Source organism: Ovis canadensis, chromosome 2 (genome assembly GCF_042477335.2).
Source record: "Ovis canadensis isolate MfBH-ARS-UI-01 breed Bighorn chromosome 2, ARS-UI_OviCan_v2, whole genome shotgun sequence".
Classification (NCBI taxonomy): Eukaryota; Metazoa; Chordata; class Mammalia; order Artiodactyla; family Bovidae; genus Ovis; species Ovis canadensis.
In genome coordinates, this window is record NC_091246.1 from 83,809,888 (window position 1) to 83,818,809 (window position 8,922).

The following is an 8,922-nucleotide window of genomic DNA, read 5'->3' on the forward strand; positions in this document are numbered from 1 at the left end:
AGAGGAGCCTGGTGGGCTATAGTCCACGGGGTCACAAAGAGTCGGACATGACTGAGCGACTTCACTTTCACTGGTTATTCAGTTGAGAGATGAGGGCATATGTTAAGTACCCCAAAAGCAGTAGTTTCTAAAGGAAGTAGGAAGGAGTAGGGGTGAGGATGGAAAACTTACAAGACAGGAGGTATGCTGGAAAAGGGCAGAATAAGAACTTAAGAGTAAAACTAGCAGGACATAGTGATCAATCACACATAGGGCAGATTCTATGATGACTCCCAAGTGTTTGGCTTAGGGTCTAGGTGAATGGTGATACCATTCTCCAAGAAAGGAAATAAAAGACAAGTTGTGAGTTTGCTATGCATGCTGCTTACCATAGCAATAGGAACCTATTACATACAGAGGATGTGGAAGAAAATATCAAAATTATGATCACTGCATTTCCATTCCCTTTATAGACTCCTTTTTTTAAACTGCATTTTTTTCCCAAGGTCACTTTTTCTATGGCTCATGATTGCTCGATTGTGAAACGTAACTTGTTTCTACTCTAGCTTGCTAAGCTAATTTAAAGTGGTCTCCATGGCTTGCACATTTGCTTCAGAGACAAAATACAGAATGACTTAGCAAAGGAGCTGCTACTCTAACAGCAATGAATGAACTCATCTTCTAGAAAAGACCTCAAACAGAATTAAGTGTGGTACAAGGAAGTGCTCTGAAACATGGCCAAAGTCAGTAATTCTGCTCGGGCTAGGACTCCAGGGTGGCTTCTTAACGTTTCCTGCAAAACAGTAGTTTCTGTCAGTAACGTTAGGCAACAGCACAAGTCAACCATCCCAGGCATTCTCCAGCTTAAAATCAAGGGGAAAAAAATCCTACTTTGTATCTACAGTTATTAGAACACATCACAGCCACAGCACCGAAAATGAGACAAGCATTTTATCTATCCAGCATGGACACTGCTGTAGAGTCAAATCTCACCCATGTGATACAGAAGCAACCCTAGTCTTAAAAACCCAAGAGATTTTGTGACAGCAAAGAATATCTCAAAGTTCTATAACTATAAAAAGTTAATTATTTTTAACATCGTTATGTGTGAAAGACTGCAATTGATGATTTACAGGGCAAACCAAAAAAAAAAAAAAAATCCCCCCCACAGTGTCAAAATAAAATGGTTAACATATTATACAAATATATAAAATTTAAACCTTATAATTGCAGCTTTAAATGAATCTCAAAGACATAAATATATAACTGTATATATTTATACAGCTATTTAACTTCTAATTTTATCAACTCTGAGAAACTAGTCAAGTAATTCTACCTAAAATATCCGGATACAGATGTCATTAATAATTAGCCAAATAGGTCATGCAATTTTTAAAATATCACAGAGGTATTCAGTTTATTTTAACAGAGTAGGAAATTAATCTTAAACGTTTAAGAGAGTCACATTCAAATTATGACAGAGCCTTTTATTAGCTCTTTAAGCTTCAGTTTCTTTTCAAGCTTCAGTATAACCATCTCTAATATGGTGATTAAAATATCAACACACAAGGTGACTGTCATACCTAAAGGAGAAATTGCCTGGCAAATAAGAAACACCTCCAACAATGGTAATTTTAAATGGGAGTTTATAAGGGGAAGGAAGGACTTAAAGATGAATTTTACATCTAGTCTTAAAAACTCCAAGATGAAACAATGTTTCTGGGTTGCCATCATTAAAGCAGTGATTTGAGGTGGCGCTAGAGGCAGGTAAGAGACGCAAGTTCAATCCCTGGGTCAGGAAGATCCCCTGGAGGAGGGCATGGCAACCCACTTTAGTATTCTTGCCTGGAAAATCCCATGGACAGAGGAGTCTGGCGGACTACAGTCCATTGGGTCGCAAAGAGTCGGACACGACTAAAGTGACTTAGAGGCAAGCACAATTTAACTATACCCAGCTATCTACTTTTTCCAACACCAGAATCTGAGAACTACTTGTCAAGGGAGGTGAAACCTCAGACAGTATACAGCCTTTTCCCTCGCATCACACTATAAGCACGTAGGGAGGCTGTATTTCCACCAGGCAGGCATGCATGAGGTCTCTTCAAGCGAAAAACCAAAAACAGAGATTTGATCTAAAAATAGAGTGACTGAGCTAAATCGTTTTCAGGTAAAAGTAGAAGGCCTGGTGAGTTAAGGAATGAAGCATGGGAGAAAATCAGGACCTGATTTCAAAACCTAAGGAAAAATACAGAATTATAGTTGGGAATTCTGGCCCATCTGCTAAGGTCTCCAGCAAGACCCCATGAAAATGTGGGGGAACAAAGCGTCCAACCTGTACCACTGATGGTTTCAAGAATCCACTTCCTAGAACAAGTCTTTAAGTCTCTATATTCTGGGCAGAACTGAACATAAGCTGAGGCTCTTCTGTGTATATACTTCATAGGTGAAATTAAAAAAAAAGTAAATTAATACCATTATTAAAAGTATTGCAATACAGCAACTTCTAACAAAAAACAAACCTCCTAACAAAAAAAAATAACTCAAAAGGTGTGGGATGATATGAATTAAAGCCCACCTAATATTGTTTCAGTCAGTACAAACGGCCTATGTGGGACTCTTCACTTAGGAAAAGGGACAGGGCAGCCAGGAAATAAGTGGTATTAAATGCAGGGTAGGGATAGAAGCTCCCTACCTTTGAACACAGGTAACTTCTGCTCAAAAAACCGCACAAGGAGAAAACCTTCAGCTACAGGAAAAGCCAGAAATAAGGCTCTGGCATTTCCTGGATGTGAATTAGGCATGTTCTTCCAGGAGGAAAGGCAAGTCAGCTACTTATCCCTATCGAGTATCCACTGCACCAAGAACAGACTGGGGGGGGGGGGGGGGAGCTAAATTAGATTTCCTTCACACCAGGCTTTACCAAAGCAGACATGATTTAAAAACAATAATACTGAAAGAAAAAAAAATCTCTCCTTGCTTGCTGAAGCTGAAAATACTACAACAGTAAAAAAAAAAAAAAGGTTATTTATTCCATAATTACTGATAAAAGGCTTAAAATCAGAAGTCAGGTTGAAACCACAGTGGAGCATGTTAAGTTAAAATTAAAATTAAATGAGTCAGTGAGTAGTAAAATACTAATTTTTACCTAACCTGCCCTTTTGTGGAAGTGGTAGCAACAGAGAGAGAGCAGAAACTTATTCAGTTCTTAAATAGACAAAGTTAACCCACTTGGGTGAAAAAGCACCAGGAAACAGGGGTCTAAAAGGCAGAAGACAAACTTTACAAATATCACATTTTTTTGCCAGAGTACGTCAAAAAAGGGAAATAAGCTAATAAACTACCAACTACGTTGGGACAGGTAGCTACCAATGCAAGAAGTGCTATTTTGTATCTATTAAGATATGCTTTTCAAACTAGGCTAACTCAATTTCAGTTCAGTTCAGTCACTCAGTCGTGTCCAACCCCTTGCGACCCCATGAATTGCAGCATACCAGGCCTCCATGTCCATCACCAACTCCAAGAGTTCACTCAGACTCAACGTTCATCGAGTCCGTGATGCCATCCAGCCATCTCATCCTCTGTCGTCCCCTTCTCCTCCTGCCCCCAATCCTTCCCAGCATCAGAGTCTTTTCCAATGAGTCAACTCTTTGCATGAGGCGGCCAAAGTTTCAGCTTTAGCATCATTCCTTCCAAAGAAATCCCAGGGCTGATCTCCTTCAAAGGAGTAAGTGTCTTTTAATTTCATGGCTGCAGTCACCATCTGCAGTGATTTTTGGAGCCCCATAAGATAAAGTCTGCCTCTGTTTCCACTGTTTCTCCGTCTATTTGCCATGAAGTGATGGGACCAGATGCCATGATCTTAGTTTTCTGAATGTTGAACTTTATGCCAACTTTTTCACTCTCCTCTTTCACTTTCATCAAGAGCCTCTTTAGTTCTTCTTCACTTCTGGTTCCAAATAGGAAAAGGAGTACATCAAGGCTGTATATTGTCACCCTGCTTATTTAACTTATATGCAGAGTACATCATGAGAAACGCTGGGCTGGAAGAAGCACAAGCTGGAATCAAGATTAACGGGAGAAATATCAATAACCTCAGATATGCAGATGACACCACCCTTATGGCAGAAAGTGAAGAACTAAAGAGCCTCTTAATGAAAGTGAAAGAAGAAAGTGAAAAAGTTGACTTAAAACTCAACATTCAGAAAACTCTACTTACCAAAAAAAATTTACCAAAAACTCTTAACCAAAAACAATCAATATTCTAAGAATAAGAAAGACGTGTTTTTCCATTGCTTCTTGCCATTCACCTCTATTTTTTAACATTTTTGACTTTAATAAGATGTATTAATGCACTGATTTTTCTCGATGATAAAGTGCCATTGTTTTCAGTGTGTTTGAGAAACTGAGACTGAGTCCTAATGTTCCACTACAGTCAAATAAAATGCCTTCATTCCTAATACAAAAGTAAAACTGAGCTTAGGGGACAACTGGCTGGTAATACAAATAGCTCTTCCTTTGCCTTCCCTGTTATGTCTGGTAGAACTGAGAACATCACTATGTAGTCTTCTACACTGAGAAAGATTTTATTGACTCACATTCAATTACAATTCCTGAAAAAAAAGCTCCATGGAGACATTACTAGACTTCTCAATTCATTTCTTCACTAATACATGACATTATTTTACCCATGTGCTTTTCCACAGGCTCTGAATCCATCTCTATGAATTAGAGAAATCAGGCAGTGAGTAAAAAGAAGTACAAAATTTTATGATTCACTGATTACTTCTTAAGAACCTACCTGTTAAGCTGATGGTTCCATGTTTGCATTTTTAAATGCTTAAATTTCTTTCATTAAGCAAAACACCCCAGAGGTAGGCAATGTGACACAGCTATCAATTCATTTAAAATACACTCTAGTTCATTTATTTCAACTATGGCTTCAAAAGTATGTTAAATTAAACAGAAATCACAACAGTTTAAAAGGACTTAATATAATCCTATTGTTTGATCTCCAAATGAGGAATTCTGGAATAGTACTACACCAAATATTATGCTGGAGAAGGCAATGGCACCCCACTCCAGTACTCTTGCCTGGAAAATCCCATGGACGGAGGAGCCTGGTAGGCTGTAGTCCATGGGGGTCGCAAAGAGTCAGACACTGAGGAACTTCACTTTCACTTTTCACTTTCATGCATTGGAGAAGGAAATGGCAACCCACTCCAGTGTTCCTTGCCTGGAGAATCCCAGGGACAGGGGAGCCTGGTGGGCTGCCTTCTATGGGGTCGCACAGAGTCAGACACGACTGAAGCAACTTAGCAGCAGCAGCAAATATTATGCTAAAAGTATGGATTTATACATTTTTGGTTCTATTTTGATATAATTTTACTAATACTTCTTCAGGTATCTTTAACATGTTAATGGGTCTTAAATTATTTACAAACTTAGCATATTCCAAATAAGCATGGGACAGCTAAAATAAGGCTTAAAGAGTTTGGCCCAGCTTCCTGGTTGCTCAGATGTTAAGGAGTCTGCCTGTAACGAGGGAGACCCAGGTTCAATCCCTGCATAGGGAAGATTCTCTGGAGAAGGAAATGGCAACCCACTCCAGTATTCTTGCCTGGAAAATCCAATGGATGGAGTAGCCTGGCAGGCTACAGTCCATGGGGGTCGCAAAGAGTCGGACACGACTGAGTGACTTCACTTCACTTCACCTGGTTGTACAGATGAAAAATGCCATTGGTCACTGACCTACCCATGAAACCACAGCTAGATAGTGACCGAGTTTTTCTTTCCACAACACCAAATTATTTGGTTCTTTCTTTCTAACTGATTTCTCATCTTATCTTTTCAAAAATAGTTTTTGCCATGACAACACAGCACACCTAAGGCAAAATAAAGCAACTCTCTGGATTTTATTCTTAAAAAACAATCTGAGGAGTTGGAAGGATTTAACAAGACATTACATCAACAGCCTTTAGTCAAGGAATGGCATGTACTGAACAGACATCAAATGAAAATTATTATTACTTTTTACTTCAAGGAAGGTAGTGAATATTTAAAGTACGCATATTAGCATAACAGATCTTGGATCCATTTGACAAATACTTTTAATCTGCGTGCTTAATTATACTTACTGGTCTTTATTTTATACTGTAACTTTACACTATGATTTATGACCCGCCCACAACGACCTTGACTTTTTTTCCTCTTGTACTTTTATAGATGGCTATACTGAAATATTTTCAAATAATAACCAGTCAGGTTCCCTTCGCCCTAGAGGTACAGACATCCTCCACTGACTCACAAAGGATCTTAATACATGACCCAAATACAGCTTGAAAAAGACCACAGCATTAAATGGTTAAAATTCAGTGGCCTATTATAGTGAATGGTAACAAGTGCAAACTGCTGCCATCCATAAGCCATTTTCTCAAAACCACTCTTGGATCTGGGGGAGGGAGGCAGAAGGTCAGCAAAGGAGCAAGTTGTTTCTCCTCTCGCAAATCCTCTGAAGCCTCACCCCAGCGATCTGGGAATGAATGAAAAACTGCGATGGCAGGAACAAATCCCAGATCTCTAGCAGGTCTCCGGGCATGGGTACAGAGAAGGGAAACTAGAGTTCATACGTGAGAAGCTCAGGGCACAGATTTTTTACACCACACAAACAAAAAACTACCCCAAACCATATAGACTGGAACAGGAAACCACCAAACTACCAGTAATGGGAGGGGCAGCTGGCGGGTGGCTGCAGCGCCCTGGCTGAAGATGCTGGGAGAAAGGCCAGACCCCAGGGGGGCAGGGCACGGAGAAGACCCGGGGCTCTGAACGGGGGTGAGGGCAGGTGCGGGCAGGGGAGAGCGTGCGGGGCAGAGCGCGGGGCTGGGGCGGGCGCCGGGCTGCCGTGGCGTTCCGCGCCTGCACACACTCACCGGCGCCGAGGGCTCGCTCTCCCCGCTACTGCTCTCGCGGCTGCAGGCAGCTCTTCCCCCTTCACCTCCGCCTCCTCCTCCTCTAGTCCCGCCGCCGCCGCCCAGCCGGGCCTGCGCTCCCCTTCCGCTTCCGGAGCCAGAGCGCCGGGCCGGCGGGATAGGTGCACCCGCCCGCGCGGTGGAGTGACCGGTTGCGGTTGCCGCCGCGGTCCCCACTGCGCGCCCGGGAGCCGCGATGGGAGCCGCCGAGGGCCCAAAGACCAGAAATCGCGCTTGGGGCGGGCGGAGACTCGCCGCGGCCACGTGCCCCCGGACGGCCGCTACCCAACACTAGCACCTGACGCACCTCGGCGCCGCCGCCCTCCCTGGCTGCCACCTTCCCAGCTTTGCCCAGGCCCTCCTCCTTCCACACCGTCCCCAGTCTCCTGAGTGACTGGAGAGGGGCCTTTCTTTAAAGATCGCCTTTATCCTCTTCCCTTCGAAAGGGCTGTCCTGCGGGCCTCTGTACCCCTCACACTGGATGGCCCCTGGTACCTTGCCTCAAATTATAGTACCCAGCATCATTATCCTCAGGAAACGTGTTAAAAACGCGCCATTTCAGGCCTGCTGAATCAGTATCTGCATTTTAAGAAGGGTTACAAGTGATGCCTACACGTGCACCTTGAAGATTGGAAAGCACTGGACTCTAGTGAACGGTCTTGCCCACTTCAGACCCTCTGTGTAACGAGAGCCAAAGTTGCCCAAGACAGCCAAGATTTTTCTTTTCCCTGTCGGCAACCAAAAGTCGCAGTGAGACAAGCTTTACTTCGTGTTTGTCATCCAAAAGTTACTGGCTTTCCCATCCCTGCAACCTACGAAAAACACATTGATTCAACACTGCAAATAATCCACCTCTCAATCTCAATTCGTATCTTTGCCCAACACCAAAGATAAAACCTTTACTCTCTCCCTCACCTCTGCTGAACAGGTCTTTGGGAGGGTTAAAAAGTTTTCAGTATGCTAGATCCTTGTGCCTATCTTCCACAGGAGAAATAATGTGTGGAATGAGGGGCGGGGAAATTCTACTTGCTGAACTCTAAGGAGAAGGCAATGCACCCCACTCCAGTACTCTTGCCTGGAAAATCCCGTGGACAGAGGAGCATGGTGGGCTGCAGTCCATGGGGTCGCTGAGAGTTGAACACAGCTCAGTGACTTCACTTTCACTTTTCACTTTCATGCATTGGAGAGGGAAATGGCAACCCACTCCAGTGTTCTTGCCTGGAGAATCCCAGGGAAGGCGGAGCCTGGTGGGCTGCCATCTATGGGGTCGCAGAGAGTCAGACGCGACTGAAGCAACTTAGCAGTAGCAGCAGCAGCTGAACTCTACAGAATGGCATTGAACGCTCTTCACAAACTGGTCCCTACCTATCCCTCCAGTCTTATCTCTACCTGTCTTGCTTCTGAATCTACCCTTCCTAAAAGGCCCTCCATCTTCCTCTCATGATCTTAATTCTATCCAGACCTGGGACTCAGCTCAAATCCTGCCAGCCCAGAGTTCCTCTCTCTCAATATCACACACATTGTAGTTTAGTTTGGACCCTTATGTTACCTTGTTTTGCTAGGTATTTTCAAACGTGTTATGTCCTGGTTTCTGAATTAGTAACAAATATAAGACCTTGCAATCTTAAAGTCTTACATTGGTGGTTATCAGAGTGTGGTTCCCACACCAGCAGCATCAGAATCACCTAGGAACTTATGAGAAATTCATGTTCTCCAGCTGTACCCAGACATACTGACATAGAAACTTTGGGGGAGAAGCCCAACAATCGGTGTTTTAATAGATCTGGGAAAGACTAGAGATCTCTTCAAGAAAATTAGAGATACCAAGGAAACATTTCATGCAAAGATGGGCTCGATAAAGGACAAAAATGGTATGGACCTAAGAGAAGCAGGTATTAAGAGGTGGCAAGAATACACAGAAGAACTGTACAAAAAAGATCTTCATGGTCAAGATAATCATGATGGTGTGATCACT

At 42.8% G+C, this 8,922-nt stretch overlaps 1 protein-coding gene across 13 annotated transcripts in view; it reads right to left on the reverse strand.

Moving 5' to 3' along the window:
* The window catches only part of ZDHHC21 (zinc finger DHHC-type palmitoyltransferase 21), a 65,386-nt gene extending 58,175 nt beyond the window's left edge, over nt 1-7,211 (reverse strand). For 4 of the 13 annotated variants that reach the window (XM_069576588.1, XM_069576591.1, XM_069576597.1 and 1 more), the window contains exons 1-2: nt 6,909-7,211; nt 3,471-4,035 (exon numbers count right to left, since the gene is read on the reverse strand). The gene's annotated coding sequence lies outside the window, so the exon portion shown is untranslated. The remainder of the gene's footprint in view (nt 1-3,470; nt 4,036-6,908) is intronic. The other 9 variants (XM_069576590.1, XM_069576594.1, XM_069576599.1 and 6 more) reach the window with 7 other exon arrangements.
* Nucleotides 7,212-8,922: the final 1,711 nt, after the last annotated feature.